At 33.4% G+C, this 21,839-nt stretch overlaps 1 non-coding gene across 1 annotated transcript; it reads left to right on the top strand.

Moving 5' to 3' along the window:
* The first annotated feature begins 19,707 nt into the window (after positions 1 to 19,707).
* TRNAQ-CUG lies at positions 19,708 to 19,779 on the top strand. The gene has a single exon. It is a non-coding gene; the product is annotated as a tRNA-Gln (tRNA).
* Positions 19,780 to 21,839: the final 2,060 nt, after the last annotated feature.

The raw sequence follows: 21,839 nt of genomic DNA on the forward strand, positions 1-21,839 counted from the left end.
CTCGACCCCTTTCACAATCCCCTCTATGACTACAGAGTTCTTGAATAACACTTCTTACCTTGACCAATAGTCAACAAACTACTAAAAAGAAATGTAAATATTCAAAATATACTGACGATTGTATGCAAGCAAACGATTAACGATTAGATGCCTTGGGACAACACCCTCTATGACCGCACAGTTTTCGAGCAGTGATTCTTACCTCGACCATAGTCAACAAACAACTAAAAAAAATGTAGAAATTCAAAATAAACAAACAACTAGATGCTTTGGGACAACCCCTCTATGATCTCACAGTTATAGAGCAGCGCTTCTTGTATTGACCGATTGTCAACAAACAACTAAAAAAGAAATGTAAAAATTTAAAATAAACAGACGACTGGACGCCTTGGGACGACACCCCCTGACTTTATAGTTCTCGAGCAGCGCTTCTTACCTTGACCAATAGTCAACAAACAATGAAAAACTAAAATTAGAAATGCAAAATAAATAGATATATGTTCATCGATAGCTCAATTCACATAAGTTACCACTCACATAGATATCTTGTTTCGAAAACAAGTTATAAAACAAAACATTTTCATACCAGACAAGTAAAACATGTGAATCAAGTACTTTTTACAACACAAAATAATCAAAGTAAGTTTTCAACAACAAAAGCACATGTACTTTTAAACCAGACTTAGAAAAGGATTCCTTGTTGTCTCGAGTTTGCTAATCTTGTCCTCGGTTGGCCTGCAACTTCTTTATTTGACTAGAAACGTTAAAATAATCTTGATAAGAAATTAATTTACCCAATAAATAGCCCATCTACTAATTTTTTTAGCAGCATGTAACATCATATATACCAAAGGTCAAGAATACTCATTGTTCCTAGCTTAACACACAGCTTTTCGGTTAGGAACTCTGCGAGAATTAGTAGACTACAATACTCATATCCTAAATCTTGCGATAATTTGTTTTGCGATAAATAAAAATGTAGTAAAGATGAGAATCAATATTTGGTCTACCATGGTTAGAAGAAATCTCTCTCCAAAAGAACAAAATTTTATGGACAAGGCCAACTAAATTGACAAGCATCAAAAGACATTGATAGATTTTCGGATGCTTGCTAATTTTGTTAGCCAATGTATGCTACGTGACAAAATTTAGTGCATCTAGAGATATTTTTGCCCACCATAATCTAACATTCCAGGCCTCCAAAGCCCCCTCATCTCTCTTATATTTCTTCTTCCCGATTTGCTTCCCTACTCCTTCCCCCTCATCCATTTTCGGTGTTTGAGGAAACTTGCTACTTTTTTCGTTCTCTCTTTTTAAATATCTTTTTGTTCCCTTTGTTCATAGATTAGGTTGTGAGGTTAGGTTCATTTGGCCATGTACAAACCTAAAAAAGCTTCAATTTAGTTTCAACATTCAATATGATTCAAACTCTTTAAAAGGGATACCTAAAAAAAAATTGGAGTTGAAGTTGCATTTACATTTTATTTAAACGACCAGAAGCTACATATGAAAATTAAGGGTTTTTATTCAATAGAAAATGTTCTATTTTTTAACCTGGCAGCTAACAGTCACACATTCTAACCAACTAAGCTATTACAACTAATCATTTGTAAAAGGTCATGTTGGCTTTTCCAACGCACATTCATCACCAATAGATATATTCTACTTTGGCTCGTTATGTACTACTGTGGTTTCCACACTCTTAGTACAAATTTTTTATCCCCTCTCCAACTAATGTGGGATCTCACAATCCACACTCCTTCAGTGTCTAGCGTTGCAACCCTAATCCTCTACCCAACTATCCATGGCTTAATTTCTTAATAGTATATTCTCTCAAAACATGATTCATTAAGGGCATAAATGTACTAGTATCATTAGTTAACCTAAATGTCATAACAAACCATTCATACCATCTGAACTCAATTTTGAAAATTGTTTTCTCTTCATCTCCTACCTGCATTGTGTAATAGCAAAATAATAATAATAATAATAATAAATAAATAAATAAAATGTCAGATTTGAGAAAAAAGTAAAATCAGCGAGACTGCAGATTTAGAGATTTTGTTATGTTATTACGGTAAAATCTGGATCAGATTTTCTTTCCTTTATCCAATATTTTACGCGATCATGTAATAATCTAATCTCATTTTCATGTATCAAATTAATTAGATTTTTGTTGGCAGTTCTATAAATAAGTAAGATTAGGCAAACAATGGATTAAAATTAGTCAATAATATCTGTTTCGAAAATAAATACTGAGTAGGAGTAATGTCTGTTTAAAGAATGAAAATCTATTTATATAATCAGAAGTGAGGAGGGAAGATTGAGGAAACATTTGGTGAATAGAATTTAAAAAATAAAATCGAAAATATCATAGGACAAGAAATTCCATTAAATTTTGTCCAATAACAATATATTCCCTACAGTAATAATAGAAAATAAGATATTTAGTGAAAATAACATTATATATATATTTCAAAACTTTTAACAATGGACCAAGGTAGATTAGAGATAATGTTATAGAGTTCAAACTTGAAACTGATGTCATGGGCTCACATAGGTTGACTAGGATTTCAAACGACGGAATCGAACTTTCATTAAAGATATATTCGTGACAACGCCTTAAGCTAGACAAGTAAGTGACCTTACTATCGGCATGGTTATATTTGATGTTGACACGTGCCTGTGGTTCTGCACGTGTCATATATACTGATATGTGTGAATTATCTGTGAATCGGTATGCTTATATTATGTTTAGGTTATGTTATAATATGTTGAATGTATGATAATAATTATGGTACGATGTGTTCAATGATATGTTTGAGATAGGATACGAGAAGAATGCACAAAACGAAATGTAACGATAAGACGTTCATGAAACGTTAAGGTTAGGTTACATAGCGGAGTGCTATGGATAGGGGAGATTGATGAAAGAATATGGTTAGGATATGGGTGGAAAGGGATAGGTTTGTGATAGATTGATAGAACGATAGCGTTATGATACGTTCCTGTGATGATATGACTAAGGTACGATTACGTAATGATATGACTGTGATAGGTATAAGAACGTTAAAACTATGATAAGTTAGGGAACGATATGACCACGAAGTGTTTACGATATGACATGTTTATGATACGATATATTGTGATGTGATATGTTATTTTTAGATTGTTTTATGTGATCATTGAGGTAATTGTTGTATGAATTGCACGTTATGGAACGACATGTTAAAAGCATGGAGCATTATGTTATGTTTTCTAAATTGTATGTATACAGCATGTTACGAATGACATGATACCATGATAAATGAAATGAAATGATATGTAACCCCGTTAGGATTATGTATGGTACGTAGACTGAAAAATGAGAAATGACATGTTAAGCATAAAAGATGATAGTGCAGTTATATTCATTAATGATAAAAGTAGAAATGTTGGGGACCTCATGCATTATGTGTGCTCATGCATTTAGGGGGATACCCCTATTCCATCACGAGGGTACGGACGCGTACATCCAATGGCAGGATAACGATCCTTATGTTTTGCATAGCGCTGCCATGACGGTTACTAATTCTAACGGGTGTTCGGCCTAAGGAGCTCCCAGAGTATGCTCGCTCGACAAGGAATGTGGCCCAACGGTGTGCGAACTGACTGGTGAGCCCATACTCGCATGTATCGGCTGTGTGTAGAGTATATGGTACACGTCCAAATTACCCGTTAGGACAGTACCGTAGGGAAATAGATTGAAAGAATAGATCCCGGCATTGCATTCACATGTTCTTGCATTTAACCCCAATAGTGGAGTCACTTACTGAGTATTTCATTAAATACTCAAGCCATGTGCTACTACATTTTTCAAGTTAAGGCAAGGCATTCCTATACAGCTGACGACGGCATCGCAACTCGAGACCATGGCACATGTATAGGATAGTGGTATTTATTTTCTTAGACTTAGGCTAGAATAGGATGTTTTTAAATTAAAACTTATTTATTTTATTTCGGGTCTTTTGTTGTGTCGTTTTAAAGATATTTTCTAAACACGTAAGTCCATGGCTGTGTTTTAAGATAAAGGATATGTTTTATGGAATTTAAATGAAGTCTTCTGCATCCAATGTTTAGGATATGTATACAGTAGCGACCTTAAATTAAGTAGAAAATATTGGGTCATTACACATTCTAATTTGATGATATCTTGATTTCAAAACAATCTTTATAAATAGACATGAACAATGAATTCATCAAGCATATCGTCTAGTCTAGGAATAGGATGTCGATACTTTACAGTGATTTTGTTGATAACTCTATTATCCATGCACATGCGCCAAGTTTCATCTTTCTTTGGCACCAATAAGACTGATATAGAACATGAACTTAAACTTTCTCGTAAATAGTCCTTCTCTATGATCTCGTTCACTTGCCTTTGAATTTCTTTAGTCTCAATTGGATTTACTTTGTAAGCTGGCTTATTAAGAATGACTGCCCCCGAAATAAAGTCTATTTTATGTTCAATGCCTCTAATGGGAGGTAGTCCTTTCGGTACTTCATCTTTAAATAGTCTTCAAATTCGTGTAAAAGAGATTGAAACACACTAGGCAAAGTCAGGTTGTTATACTTAGAGACCAAACATCCTTTCTTGTACATAAGTATGAAGATGGTTTTTTTGTGAAAACACGGCCCTTCTCATCTTTCCAACTCTAGCCAAACAAATCACTCTCTTTCTTTTTCAATTTCATCTCTTTTTTCATTCTTTTCCCTATTTTTTTCTCTTTGATTTTTCTCTAATTTTTCACTAAATTCTTGCATTTCTTTCAATTTTTTTCATCGAACTCTTTTTTTTTTCTTCCTCCAACTTTAATTGATCAGCAAATGGTAGAACTGGATGATACAAGAGTAGTTTTTCTACCATCTTTAGTAAAAGAAGACCTATTCAAATAACCATCATACATGACCTTCCAAATTGCCATGGTCGGCCAATATATCTCCAGCATGCATTGGTAGCACATCACAAACAACTTCATCTTTATATTTTTCCAAAGTGAAACATATTAAAGCTTGGGAAACTACATTCATTGTTCCACTATCATTGAGTCATTGAAGCTTATAAGGTTTAGGATGATGTTGGGTTGGAATTTGCAACATTTTGATCAACATGGTACATACTACATTGGTGCAACTTCCACTATCAATGACAAGACTACAAGAAGTCCCCTGACTAAACACCGCATGTGAAACAGATTATCTCTTTGATAAACAACATCATTCTTCATAACTTGAATTTTAAGAAGTCTTCTCGTAATAAGTGACAAATGACTCACATCTTCCAATTCCTCCTCTTTCTTCTAGACTTCTTCAACTAGCTCATTAATCTTCCCTCCATTTCCCTCGTCTTGGTTCATGATTGTACAAACAGTAGTTAATATGCTTAGGATCTCACACACTCAACTCACTGATTTTACACTCAGGAACACTCATGTTTAACAAACAAAGGTAGGCTATGTGGGAAAGTGACTAAATTATGATCAAGGTAGGCTAATATATGGATAAAGCAATTCTTATAGTAGCGAGCTATTCATGGCAATCAAGATAAATTAATTATGAATTACAACAAAATAAAACAATAAATGATCAAACAAACGAGGTACACAAAGAAATTTTTCGGTAGAATTGCACACTGAAAATAAATTGTAAAAGGAAATGTTGTTAAGATTTTGACAAATTCCCTTCTTATTTGTAAAATATAAGAGAATTATCAAACTTTCCTTTTTACACAATTTGAACAATTTCAGAAGTTACCTATATGTTTAAATTATGAAAGAACAATATCAAACACAACGGTTCCATAAATGGACAGATATGAATAAAAGATAAACAATAGCATAAATGAAAGATAAAATCAATTTTAGAGTAGGCCACGAAGATGTAACTACTCTGAAACCAAATTGATAAGGCAACCTCAATCCTTAGTCCAAGGATCCAAGCTTTTTACTGAAGCAAGAACCCTTTAATCAAAGAAATTAACACCTCCTTATATAAAATTCGGATCAACCAAGAGATAAGGCTAGAATTAGATTGTCTCTTACGATAAAAGATCTAGAAATTTGGAACCTTGGTCTAAATTGAGTCACTACGTCGAACTTGATCAAGACTTCATTGAATGGCTTAGATGCAATCTATGACAAGAATGGCATGAAACTTAAAAATGACAAAGATAATGCTTGGATTTCTAACTGTAAAAGTCTCAGTTTAAGATCTCAATTTCATTCCTTCACAATCTCATTTTTTGGTATTTATAGTCTCCCCACACAAGAAACTTTCAATTCTTCAGATGCGCGCTAAAGAAGTTAGTGACCATGATTTAATCTCGATCCCTTAAATCTCCACTAAAGACGAAGTTAATTTGACCAATCACTCCCACCCTTTTGCCCGTTACAAGAATTATGAAATTAAAAATAATTAATATAGTTAACTTATCAATCAAGTGCAAGCAACTTCATCCACTACTTCAACCGTGTAAATATTAACTTCTGAAGCTCCAATGGTCCTTCCTCAATCACATCAGCTTGTAACACATGAAATAATGGTTGAACCGAGTCTATCTAATTCTTTAGATGAAGAATGAATTCTAGTTGAATCTTCTTGGCCTTGGATCGTGTAATAGGTCCAATTGGAGCATTTAGAACATTAGGATCCTTATCAAGCGTCCTCGGTTGCACACCACCCAGGAACTAGCTTTGATACCATTTGTAACAACTGAAGCCCAGTACTAGTAGATATTGTCCTCTTCGACCTGTTACGTATGGCCATCAACCTCACTATTTTAAAACGCATCTACTAGGGAGATGTTTCCACACTCTTATAAGTTATGCTTCATTCCTCTCTCCAACTTATGTGGGATCTAACAATAAGCAATTAGATGGCATTTTGGCTTGTTGGCATCATTCCCCTTTCCACACCCTATTGGCTTGTTGAGTGGGCATCATCGTATTGCCTGAAATGATTCTCACATCATGCTTGTAGTGGGATTTATTCCAGCTATCGGTGCTATTGGAGGTGCGCAACCTGAGGTGACACAACTTAAGATGGCGTAGTTGCGTCCGTCCTAGTCATTGAACCTACACGAGGAGGGCTATCTTCACCCCCACCTCTTGCTCTGCCTCTAATAGGAGGTCGTCTCCTTCCTCGTCATCGTCTTTCGTGTCCTCTATGTGGCATGATTCTAAAACCAATATATAATTTTTCTAAAGTTTATAGATCACTAACATAAATTGCATCATATCGCATATAATCACAACATGCAATTTAGCAAACATGACATATTCATAGAAATACAATTAGGTCGAACATCATGCTACGATAAATCATATTTTTAGTGCTTAACAAAGACAAAGTAGATGCAACTAAAGGTGTTTCTTTTTCTTATCTTATAAAATACATACCTGACGGGGACAGGACATCAATGGTGAGGCCATGGAACGTGCCAAGCCTATCTCGTAGGCTAGTCTACAGAATTTATGACCTAGAGCTCTGATGCCAACTGTAATGACCCTACATTTCTATTAACCTAAAGTTGCTACGGTCATCATATCCTATGCACTTATACAAAATTAAACATTTAAACTTCATCTTAAAACATTGCCATGGACTTACACGTTCGAGAGCATCTTAAAACAACATAAATAAATAGTAACTAAAACAAATAAAACATAAAAGTAAAAATGTCATATACTAACCTAAGTCTAAGAAAATAAAATACTACTATCCTATGCACGTGTCATTATCTCTATTTGTGTTGTCGTCGTCAGCTATACAGGGGTTTCTTGCCTTTACCTACAATAGAAGTAGCACACAACTAAAATACTCATAAGTGACCCCACAATTGGGGTTACGGAATTCAAACACATGCAACTAATGATCTTAGGGACCTATCGTTAAAACTATCATAGGGGTGGCCTCCAGTTCAGACAAAATTGAATTTGTAGTACTTCCCTGCATAGGACCCACAAATGCAAGCGTGGATCCTCAGATGGTTTGCTTCTCCTGGACCCATCATAGTCAAGCTAGCTATCTGTGACATTTGGAGGTTAGTAGACCCCTGAGTGTCATGCATGGAATGATGATGATCATCATCGTAGTGTACGCATAGGTACTCATCATCGTAAATGGGAAGTAACTCGATTTATATATACAAAAAAAAATGCATGAGGTCCCTAGGGTTTTTCATGTTTAGAACATTTTTATCCCTACGTACCCTTCACATATTACTCTAAGTAATATGCATGCTTTGGCCTTCATATATTCATCATTAGCTATGGTTCTATCTTAGAAAAACTCAATCTTACAGTGGATCATGGAATTTAATACATGCACCACTTCTTATACAGAATAATGTCATATTAATCAATTTTATAATCTTACATCATTCATCGTTATGTTATCATGTATCATCATCATCATATCATCATCATACAACATCATCATGTAACATCATCGTATAACATAATATAATATCATATAGCATTATCATATAACATGCATCATCTCATATAATATAGTCTCCACCTCAGAAAATATAAAGCATAAATGACACGTGCAAGAACCATTGGGTACATGTTGTCATACATAAATCAAGTCATCCGACTGAGCTGATTGTAAGGCCACTTACTTGGTTGGCTTGGCCGACATTTTCTATAAACTCAAAGACGTTTGAATTTCGTCTCTCAGTTGCTTCAAGTGTCGTCCGGAGTTGTTTCCTATTAAAACATCCATCTCGCTTTGTTAGTAATTTATATTTCTAATATAATTTAACTTGAACTTGGAAAATACGACGTTATACTGACTTTAATTACCTATATTAAAAAAAAATCAGCTTTGGAAAGGTTAAAAACGTAAAGGTCGGTGTCAAAAATGCCAAATCGAGCCAAATATGTCGTTTTTGAGCCTAGAATTCTGAGAAGCTGAGCCGAAGGGGCCGGTGTATGCAGTAGTGACCCTGTCACTGAGGGACACTAACACATGCGTAGGTCGTGAAGTGGGTCGAGGCACGGGTCTCGAATGTTCATGTGGGCACACAGGTTTGTGTAGTGGATCACGGGTTGGGTCGTGTTCGGTGTATTTTGGGTTTGAATGTGGGTTTTTGGGCCAAGCACAGAGGAACTAACTACTGGACTGTTTTCTAGTGGGTATCTGATTGCATTGTTTGGCCGAAGCTTTGTATTTTAGGTTACTGGAGCAAACTAGGTATGGGGTTGAATGGCTATAATGAGGTTGCGGGTATTCGAGTTTGGCTCCGACCAGGCGGACTTCATCTTTTCCACCCCTCACCTCGGTTAGGGTTGCCTGTGGGTTTTGGGTCGTGAGTCGGATCTCGGGTCAGACTTCGTCTCTCTTACCCCGATTACTAGAGAATTTTTTTGGTGACTCTCTCTCTCCTCGGTCACGTCGTTTCGATGTCCTTTTTTCTCTTTTTTCCTCCCTTTTCGAGTCTCCTCCTCCCCTAATCCCGTTTATAGTGTTTGTTTGGTCGTAAGGGCCTAAACTCTTAGATCTGAGAGGGTTTGAAAATCTGACGTTCTGTCTTCCTTACCCAATGTCGAGCCTAAAACTTTATTCGACTTTGCTCCGCGACTTCTTTTTGGCGCTTTCGACTTTGGATACCGGTTTTTAACCCTGTTTGACATTTTTAGACCCAATCCTACAATTGGTTACCCTCTTGAAGTCGATTTTGACATTTACAGAAGGTTTTGAGATGAGTACGACCATTGTTTCAAAAAACTAAAATATTATAAGAAAAATTATAGGTTTACTTACGCATAGTAGCTAAACGAGGTCGTTTGATCTGTGCTAATTCGGTGTTGTGAACTCACATAGGTTTTCTTAGATTTTAAAGGGCAAACTTGAACTAGCTTCATGTATGATTTAGGGACTTCAACTTAGTTACCTTGGTAAGTGACTCCACTACTATCCGAAGTTGGCTTGACTACTCTGAAGGCTAAGGAATGGTGGGTTAGCTTGGTGGGTTTAGTTTTAATGGTGGTTTTGAGGTTAGTGAGGAGGAAAAACATTAAGGATATGGAGAAGGTGTCTGAAAGAGGAGAGAGTTTTGATACAGTTTGGATTGGGAAAAGTAGACTGCCTTCTTCTGCTTTAATGGTAAGAACAAAACCAACTCTTGAAAATAGTTACCTTCCTTGATTCTTTTTCTTCATAGTTGTTGGGACGTTTTCGTCATTGTGTGGAACGTGTAGTGAGAGAAAGAACGTTTAAACGAACGATATAATCGGTAGAATTTTTTAATCTTGAAGTGCAGAGTTGTCGAAACGATTCTTTTATTAACTTCTCTGGGTCGTATTAAAAGAGAAATGAATAATACCGTTGATGATCTCATGGATAAACACCAAGACCAAAGATGAAGAGTTATTGGGCTCTCGATCATTGCTACAACAAGCTTCGGTACCATATTTAAGAACGGTAAGATATCAAATCAAAGCGAAGCCTTTGTAATGAACTTAATATTGTATGAGCCAATTTGCTCGATATGAATGATTAAAATGCTATTTTTTTTACTGGTCGTGTTGGGTTAGAATTTTAGAGAGCAGTAAGAAAAATGTATTTGATTTTGATTTATTTATTATTTTTTTTGTTTTTTATATTCAAAAGCTTTGAAAATTTTAAATGGTGTGCATCAAATGACATCAGAATATAGTGCTTTCTAAATAAGACCAAAAGAATCTTTAGAAAAATTACTAATTTAAAGTGTCTTTTATAGTAAGAAAAAAAAATATATTTGGTATTGAATATAAATAAAAAGGTTCATTAGTTTGAATTAAAATATATTTTTTTTTAGACCCATAAGAGTTCAAACTTTAGTTAATTTTGCAATTATAATGGATCAAATCTTAGAAAAGAACCGGAAATGAAATTTTAAAAGAAAAAGGGAACGTATAACTTTATAGTAATAAGTAAAATGGGCTAAATAAATTTGAATTGGGTTGCGTATTTTACTCGATAGAACTCATGTCGTTCAATGTATTTGAATCAAATTAACTTAATCTTTTGGTTCAAAAATTTTATATGACTAAATTTTTTCAGTATAACCCTAAAAACAAAGGTTTAGATTTGGGATTTTTTAATAACTAAAACAAGTATTTTGCATTCATTTTTTGAGGAGCTCATTGAAAGCTTACCTTAAATAAGAAGGGACACTTTGAAATATTAAGCAGCTAATCTTTTCGTTAATATTGTCTCCTCTTTCCTTCGGACTTCTAATATTTGAATTGGAATAATCAAGGTATTCATATCATTCGACTCCTCTTTCCTTCTGATTTTTCTTACTTGTCACTATTTTTTTTTTTTTTTTTTTAAAATTATTTTCTTACAAACACGTTTGAATACAATGAAATTTTTTCAATTCCTACCTCACGTCAGAACTTAAATGATTTTGTTAGGTTATCGAAACTTATTCATAATTTACTTAATTAAATAACATTTATTGTAAATGATCAATGGAAGAATTAAAAATATAAGGGCTCATTTGGTAAAGTTGGAAGTTGTGATTTAGAACCATCCTTCATTCTATTGATAAAGTGAGAAGGGGTGATTTGGAACCATCCTTCAAATCCACCTCTTCAGCCTCGTTATAAGTCTAAAGACCGAAGATTTAGGTTAGTAGAGAATATATATATATATCTACATACGGTAGAATTCACGTTTTTATTTTAAGTTTTGAAATTTAAAAAATAAAAAATTAAACTATTTAATTACAAAAAATTAAACTATTTAATTTTTACTTAATGGTTTTATTTTTGTATTTTAATGTTTTTATTTTCGTATACATCTTAAAATTTATATGTATATATTTATCTTAGTTTGGGTGTATCTAACCTAAAATTTCGGATTTGCTATGGACTTAGGCCTGCATATCGTCAATCTAGGAACCCAATTCTATTGGGACTTTAAGGAGAATTTGTTTTCAAACGACATTGTTTTGGTGTGACTTTGAGAGCAAATTAGGGCATGCTTCATTCAAGATTTTCTGGTCAAAAAAGGGAACATGACTTTCTGATCGAGGGGTAATGAAAGATGCATATGGTTGGCAGATAGTAATTGGCTTTTCATTGTTTAATAATCCTCTAAACAAATTTGAATTCTTGCACGCATGGGAAAATGGTTGTTCTCAACCTTGTTAAATAATGATCTAAGTTAGTGGATGAAATGTCCCATCTTTATTGCTTTTGTGGAACAAACATTTGTGAGAACAACCAAGAAAATAAAGTTGTTTTAGTTATTTACTATGTGTATAAAACCGGAAAGGTAGAATAATTATGAAAAATGAAACATGTACTGACTCCTACGCAAATGAGAGTAAAACTACTATAAATACTTTGAATTAAATTGTGGTTGTTGATTTTGATGGGCAATATCAAGACCGTTACAAGTTCTTAGAAGCATTACACCCTTAAATGAAGCAATGACCAATTTCAAGCTCTCTCTGTAAAACTAATAATAACCATTGATATAACAATCTCAAAATGAATATTAATGTCTTCATAAACTTTCTTTTAATCCCACAAATTTATGAAACATTTGCTGGGAAAGTATCTAAACTATAAGTGAAAGGTATCTCAAATTAAGCAAGGAGTAATGACATATCATGGATCTAAATTAAAAGAGTGAAGTATTTTTCTTCAATCTGGCATGGACAATTAGATTCACGAGAATTCTCACAACTCGTCATGATTTTCCTTCCTTCCACTGGGACTTTTGTTTTTATTTTTAACTATTACATAAACAATTTGATACACCATAAAATATATCTAATTTATTATATCATTAAAGTTTATCAATTGATGTACTTAAAATGCATTTTAAATGAGTACGAAAATTAAAAAAAAAATTAGATTATATATCGAGTACAATCGAATACTTATTGTTTAACGAGTCTAATTTTCCATTAAAAAATAAGATCCCTACGACATGCATGTCATGACTACCAAGTGCAGAAATCCTTTAAAATAATTTACTAAAACAAAGATTCATAAAAAACCATTTAAACCAACCAATATCGAAATCAAAATCCAACAATTTAAAATAATGCAACACACTTATCAAATCAAATCTAAGGGCTGCTCCATCAAATGCAAATGCAACTACCTTGACTTCACTTCCATGGTCGTCTCCACAGTGACACCGTCATTCATACATTGTTGGCTTACCTTTACCTAAAAAAGATGCAATCAGATGCAATCATGGTGAGATCTATCTTTTCTTAAGACATCATGACCTTATTCTCTATTTCAAGTTCGAGTAAGGTTTGATGTGTAGTACTTTTCTATACATGAAACACACATGCGCACATGGACCCATTAAGTGAGCTCGTATACATACCTCATGGGTTTGATGGCAAGCTAACGAACACTCACGTTGCCAGAAACCACAAAGGGGAAGGAGCATGCATAATATCATAGTGTACATAATAAGAAAGTGTACACATGTGTACTAATCATAACGAGAAAGTCTCTCGATGCATGTGGCATGTGAAATGAATGAGGTTCTATAGTTTCGAATCATGATACATAGTTATGATGCAAATCATACATCCATTTTATTTTTCATGACATAGCATTCCTATGAGACATACATACGTATACCGGACAAATCTTTTATGGTTAATATACATGGTTTATCAATGTCTCATAGGCACAACGTGAACATGTTAACATAATATGTGTTGGGTTTTATGTCCTAAAACTCATAGTTTGTAAACAAAAACATATTCTATTTTCAATAAAGTTATTATTGTTGTTTATTCAGTAAAGATTGTTATTGAATAAAGTGAACTTTACGATCATTAATCTAAATCCAATAAACTAAGAACACTCTGGCTATAGTATGATTACTTGAACTATATGTAGAGACATAAGAGTGGATCAAGTTCAAGTGTATATAGTCAAAATGATCTATAGTATAAGGATAAGGCTGAGTACCTTATTCTGAGGATACTATGGATGCGGCCTACTTTTGTATATGATATAAACAATGTGATCACTAAATTGTACACGTGGAGACATGTGAGTGGGGGCGTCCTATGCAATGAGTATTGCATAAGGTCGGACCATGAAGAAAACCACTCTCACTTTATAATGTCGTTTACTGTTGAGACTGATTTTCTTTTCGTTCGATGACGTAGGTAACTCGATCTTAATCCTGAGATAACCATGAACTCCTGTTTATTCGGAATTATCCTTAGATTTACATGAGTGAGAGTGGCTCGAGTTTGCTGACTCAATAGGCCTCCCATTTCAGGGGTAAGACTGGGTGAATAGCTGGGGACGTGGGGTGCAAGATGGAATTCTCTCCTACCCACTTTTAGGCATAGAAGAGAGGTAGTTCCATTAAGTACTGACTCCAGGACTTGAACAAGAAGTCCCACCCACTCATTGCCCTGAGAGGGATTCGGTTTACTGGTTGGACCACAAACCAATTGTTCATAAGAGGATCAGTGGGACATAAGGAAGAAGAAGCAACTTCAGGGGTAAAATGGCTAATTGACCATGCTTTATGTAACGACCCTAAATTTCCACATACTCAGAGTCGCTACTAACGTCTCATGCTCATCTATAATGCGGAAATATAACTCTTACATGAACATAATTGATAACGTAAACTTCAAAAAACGTTTAAAACAACTCCTTCTCTGGAAAACACAGCCATGGTCTTACGTGTTTAAATATGAAATTTAGAGAAAACAAAAACAAGTACAAAATAATTTAAAACAATGAAATGCAAAACAACCTATTCTAACTTGAGACTAGAAATTTAAATATGAGTCTACCCTATGCACGTGCCACAGTCTCTGCTCGCGATGCCGCCGTCCTCCGTACAAGTGCGCCTTGCCNTCCAAATCTTTCATTTATCTTATATGTATTTTATTTTTTTTTTCTTCCTTTAATTTTGTTAAAATCTAAAATTCACAGATAAATTTTCATTTCAAATCTTTCCTTTCTTCTTTCCTCTTTCCTTTCTTATTTACCTATTAATTTTTTTGTTCGGATTCTTCTCTTTACTCTCTATTTTGTATTTATTTTTCTATCTGTTATGTTGACAAATATTTGCCTCATCTGTTTAGTTATTTTCTATGACCTAACATCATAACCAAAAATCTAAATATCTGGGCAAGAGAACCAGGGATCTAATTCTGAATAATTAGACAAAGGAAAAGAAAATATGTTCGGGTTATTTTTATATGACCTAACATCATAACCAAAAATCTAAATAAATGGGCATGGTCAGATTAATTAGATAAAGGAAAAGGAAATCTGATTGGGATAAATGAAAAAGAGATCTGAAATATCACTTACCGTAATAACAAACCAAGATCGCTCTACAAAGCAAGATCTCTCTCTAATAATTAAATCTCCAGCTCTCCTTGCAAATCTGGTGGTTGGTATTTTTTTTTTCATGGTAGGAACCGCATCGAGTATTTTTTTTTTCATTGTAGGAACCTCAGATGCATCCAGTATTTTTTTTTTCATGGTAGGAACCTCAGATGCATCCAGTATTCTGATTTGGGTTTTTTTTAAGATGAGTTGGTTGAGGAGAGATAGTTGGGAGAGGGAGGGGGTTAGGGGGAGTAGTTTAGGGAAAATTATTATTTTAATTATTTAATTATTTAGTTATTATTTTTTTTTGGTCGTTACACTTTAGCTACGAACAACTTGTGAAGGATCGTCTTACTAATCATGGTTATATCAAATGGACATAAATATATCTATAGTGAGGGGATTGCAACTACAAAGCTATAGTGGAGTGTCCTAGTAGTTAACGAGTGTTGTTGATTAACAAGGCTAATGAGTTTAACTGGTCAATCTTGGATCGTTGGAGCCAATAATCTATAGGTCCATTAGGTCCCTCTGCTAGATCATATCGGACTGAACAATAGAACAGTGTGACGAGTGAGTTTGAAGTGTTCGAATTCAAATTAGGGAATATCCGCTACATATATACGATATATTTAACCGCATTTTTGTTTTATTTACGAATTAAACAAAAAGAGAGAATTTGAGATATTTAAATAAGTTTTAAATATTTTAATCAAATATGTGTTGGAATTAATTGGAATTGGCTTTTAAGTTAATATTAAATATTAATTAAATAGTTTAATTAATCATTTAATATTACTTTAATTTAAAATTAATTATTCAAATTAGTTGTTGAATTGAAATGAAAAAAGTCAAAATGTTGACTTCATTTCATGGAAAAATCCATGTTAATGGAATTTTGAGATGTCAAAATTTGGTTTAACAAAACTTGCATGCTTGCTAAATAAACCCCACAAGTGGAATTTTAAGTGTCAAAATTTGGTTAACTTAAATATGCATGCTTGACACATAATCCCATAAATTTGAATGGAATTTTGAGTGTCAAAATTTTGTGATCTCAAATTTGCATGAACATGGAAACATGACTCTATAAATAGAGTGATCATGGTACATGAAAGGTCTTCTTGGTGAAAAACCTTGAGAAAAACCTCTCACAAACACTCTCTTCATATATACAAAATCCCTCTCAAGTTTAGTCACTCACCGGATTTCACAATCCCGTTCTAAGGCCGGAGGATAGTGGAGAAGACACTAGTGGTGGTTCGAAATTGGTTCGTGAGGAAAAAGGAATTTGAACTACAAAAGGTTAGTATTCAAACTCATTACGTTTTAATACTTATGGACATGCTAGTTATTTACTATAATTGATGTTCTAAAAGTGCCTAAGATCCAAATTGCTTTCGCATGTGTTATATTAACACCATCAATATGCGTGGTGTAATATGTGAAGGTTCAAGCATTATATATCATTCATATCGCAACGTAGATTCATAACATATATATCATTCATATCATAACATAAAATGTAACCCCCCTAATTTTCTTAAGTTAATTAGTGACGTCAACTCATGCCTGCACATAAATGTAGAAATTCATAATAGACACTTTTAAAATAAAGCCATGGACTTACATAATCAATTCAAAACATGAAATTAAACCGTTTTAAAGGAAAATCAAGCTTCACACAAACACCTAACAAAATTGACTGAAATCCAATATGTCTTATCATGTACTAACTTAAAATTCAAAACATTGAAAACATTCAACTGCCCTTTTATTGTCTATTCTGACTTCCATGGCCTGCCCAATGTTCACCTTCATTAGTTCATAGGATCTTTACCTTTACTCAAGAGATTAAGTTCGTATGTGGCTTGAGTATTTTATAAAATACTCAGTAAGTGACCCAACTGTTGAAGTTTGATACGTAAACACATGCAATATATGAGTGAGACCTATCTGTTATAAACATAACATAGCCTTGGGATCTTATAGTTTCGGGAAGGATTGGATGCATGGTACTTCTTCATACACGGCCTACGTCCATGCACACGGGCCCACAGGGTGGGCTCGCATTGTACCCCTGGGCTTGACTTGGTCGGGCACAACACATTATACGTCACCACACACCACAGAAAAAAATGCTAGCATGATATCACGACGAACATAAATATCGAACGTACACGCCCGTACTAACATAACATAATGAAAAAGTATCCCAATGCATATGATATACAAACATGCATAAGGTTCCATAATTTACATTTCATAACATAACATTTAATATCTTTCATTTCTTTTTCCTTTCCTAACAGAGTTCATTTATGTAACATGTATGCATGACATCTCACAATCCATCACAAACTTTACATGTAAGATATATATTTCATTCATGACGTTTCAGTTCATTCATAAAAGTAGTATAATTGGTTACATGCATACGTGACGTATGTCTCATATCAATACAAAGATACATAAACATCTAATAACATAAACATAACACATATTTATGGTACATGTATAAGCCACATGACATGCACCATCATAGATCAAACAATAGCCTAACTCAAACAATAAGATCACTTACTTGGTTGGTCTTTGTCAAAATCGTTAACAATTTGGTAGACACCTCGAAACAACAATCCAACGTCTAACTCTTACCTATAGCAATTAATATAACATGCTTAGGACCTCCTAATAACTTAACTTAGCTAAACATTATGATCAATTCCAATATAACTGACGAGATGCATGTCCTTTAACTAACGAGATGTATAGGCTATGACCTTCCAATTTTGTATCCACACACACTTGAACCCTTTCTTGGAGGCATCACTACGAACAATATAGCCTCCTAAATCTTTAGAATTGTAAATACTGGCATCGACACTAACCTGTGCTTCAAACCTTGGAACCTCGCTTCAAATGTCTCAGCCCACACAAATGGAACACCCTTCACAATCTGGCACGAAATGTAGATACTACCCTATTAGATCCAAGAACCTATGTACCTCAATATCTGTAGATGGACGGACCCACATAATAATTAAGACATACATGTAGTAACCTTATTTTTTAATGGAAAAGTAGGGTTGTCACGTATTGTTATTTCTAATGTTATCACTACTTTCTTTGTTTAAATTTATTTCCTTACCAGCATATTTGAATTCAATGAAAATTACTTTTAAAATTCAGGGGAGAGAAGTTAAATGAAACTTTTTTTTTTTTTTTTTTTTTTTTTTTTTGTTTGTTTGTTAAAAGACTTATATGAAAGTTTTTGTTTCTAAGTTACTTTTATAATTTACTCAATGACCGGCTACACATAGTATGACTATAGGTAAATGACATTTAGGTCATATATAATAAACATCTAATGTATAGTAATGAATGTAAATCATTATATACGGTAGATTTTTGTACATAATAAAAATACATTTAGTAAATAGAACCATATCTATCATTTTAAAGATGTATTTTGTGAATTTTTTGTATTCATACTCGAAGTCATCAATATAAATATCTAACACATATTCTTTTTTGATTTTCTCTCTCCTATTATTTGTTTTAATATAAATGTGAGATATTGTGCAGTCCTAAAAAAATATGCCAAAAAAGAACGTGCCGGTAAGGTTGAGTTTCCATCCGACCCTTCCACGCCACATTGGAGTTAATAAAGAGTATTCCAAAAGTGCTTATAAATAACACCATATCAAATCTCATTTTCAAGAGAAGAGGAAGATACAAATCTCTACTTAAAATGGGAGTTGAGATTCTCAACCTTACTCACATGGGAGAATAACTTTGGTTGTTTTTTCTTTTTCTCACTATTAACTTTGTATTTATTAATTGTATTAACAAATTGTGAATGACAAAACTATCTAACTATTTAGATCTAAATATTCATTGATATATTAATACGTAACCACATGGGTTTCATTATTGTCTTCTTTTTATAAAAATAGAGTAAACATAAATAATTTGAATTTTTTTACTTCGGTAATGTTACCTAGAATATTCAAATAAACTTTTAAAAAATATGGATGGAAAAAACATATTAAATAAGTATCTTTTTTAACTTAAATTTGTTTTAAAATAACCTTTGTGCACTCATTTAAAGTAGGATGGAAATGAGCGAAGAAGAATGGTTGAATAATTGAACAAATGATCTAATAAATTAATTAATTTGATTGCTTTGAAACCCTATCAAATACACAACTAAAAACAAAAGACACAAATCATTTTGAAAATTTAGAGATCTATAAGAAACAAATAAAATACCATTATTCTTTTTGAAGTTCATATATTTATGACACACAAATCTTTACAAGTTTGTGATCCCACGGTCTAGTGGTTAGGACATTGGACTCTGAATTCAATAACCCGAGTTCAAATCTCAGTGGGATCTTCTCTATCTTTTCTATATTTCTTTACTTAAAATTCAAGTCAGAACTTTATGAAGCTAGATATAAAACTCAAAATGGGATCTTTTCTATCTAAAGATTAGAGATCTATGCCATATAAACTTGAAACATCTAAGATGTCCCATGTATTTCTCACCTCGATTTCTTTATGAAACATAAAGATGGTGATGTCTTAAAGTGCATGGTCTTAATTTTGGAATTTGAAACTCAACTTATTCAAGAAAGCAGAATTTTGTTTCCTTAGGCAGCCTTATCTAAGACGTATTAACTCTCGATTTCTTCATTAAAAGCGCTCAACTTAATCTCCGAAAGCTAAAGAAAGGGTCAATTTTGAAGAAAATGGATTGTAAGTAAGACTTCGATCCTTACTCCCAAATTTTAAACGAAAATAATTTTCTTCAATTGGACTTGCTTTGAGTCTTGTTAACCTTCGTGGTCTTCTACGGAAATATTCCTTGGAGGTTCGAAAATCGAACATGATAGGTTTCTTGACAAATTTGCATGTAGGCTCGTATTTAATTTTCGTGCTTCAACCATCTTCCTTTAAAGACGGACCAAACTGAGAAGTTGTGTTTGAGGCACCTTCAACACTTTATTTCATCACCAAACTTGTGGATAGTCCCATTTAGGAGATGCAAAAGCAAGTTTGAAGGAAAATGGTTGACTATGACTCTCAAATTTGGAAGAAATCCGCGAGTAAGAAATCCAAAATATCAGAGGCTATAACAACTCATAGTTGAAGGTTTGACTTAGCTCGATTCTTGCTCCAAACGAAAGCTCCTACTTCAGGATTTATAGAGAGAGCTTAAATCGACGTTAAAAACTTCTAGATTTTCGTGAATTTGAGATTAAATTTTATGAAATTTATGCCAAATATATTCTCTCTGATTAGTGGGCAACTGATCTCCACTTTAAATTTGATCATTGGATTCAATGAGTTGTGTCTCTTCTATAACATACTTAGAAGGCCATTTGAATATGACATGATTCAAAGATTTTATACAAAGTTAAAAGGCCATTGGAATATGTCTAGATTTAACCAAGATTTGGGGTGGTAAATGACCAACATACCCCTATAAGAATTATAAAATGTTTTCAAGATTACAAAAAACCTCAATTGTTAAATAAATTTGTTAAGAGACTCATTTATGACCTTAAGGGTAAGTATGCAAGATCACATGAGGAAATTAGAACGTGTTTGAGGTATGAACTTAAGAAAAATGACGAAACAACCCTTAAAAACCTTTTATAAGAATCAAGGTTTGTTATGAATATCAAATGACAAGATGTGTATATGAAACTATTCTTAAGTATCTCAAGTTTTACTACATATAAGAACATTTATTAAGCTTATGCAATATTCGTCTTAGGTGAGAGTTTTATTAAGTCACTCCTTAGTGTTTCATAGAAATTTGAGGAAATAACACTTTTTCTTTTTCTTTTAAATGTTTATGCACAAATAGTAAGAGGAAGCTTTGAGGTTGTATGAGGCAAACTGGTCAATGATTGGATACTTTCGCAAGATTTGGAGTCTGTGATTTAAAAGATAAAGTAATACATATAGACTAATCAAGTCATGATCTAGTTAAAGGAAGAAACTAAATCACCTAGAAGAAATTAGGAAGGTTTGAATTAAGGTTGAATGTTATATCTAAATTATTCCAACATTAATACCAACACGAGATCTTAGTTAGAATGATGTTGTTGGGCTCACTAATTTCCCATAGCTTAAGTAATTTTTATGAATCAGATATTTAACAAGGTTTCAAGACTTGTTTTATAATAGTGTTCATATCCATTGTAGGAGGCTAATTAGAGACAAAAAAGATAACAAGATGAGCCCTTAAGCCAACTTGATACCCCTATATAAAGAGCATGGATTGTGAGATCCCACAACCGTTGAAGAGAGAAACATTCTTTATAAGGGTGTGAAAATTTCTCTATGCGTTTTAAAAGCATAAGGTAATCCCGAAAATCAAAAAAAGACAATACCTGCATGGGCCAATTTCATTAATTCTCAATAATGATACTAGATTTAAAAGAT

The sequence above is a fragment of the Cucurbita pepo genome, chromosome LG01 (genome assembly GCF_002806865.2).
Source record: "Cucurbita pepo subsp. pepo cultivar mu-cu-16 chromosome LG01, ASM280686v2, whole genome shotgun sequence".
Lineage (NCBI taxonomy): Eukaryota > Viridiplantae > Streptophyta > Magnoliopsida > Cucurbitales > Cucurbitaceae > Cucurbita > Cucurbita pepo.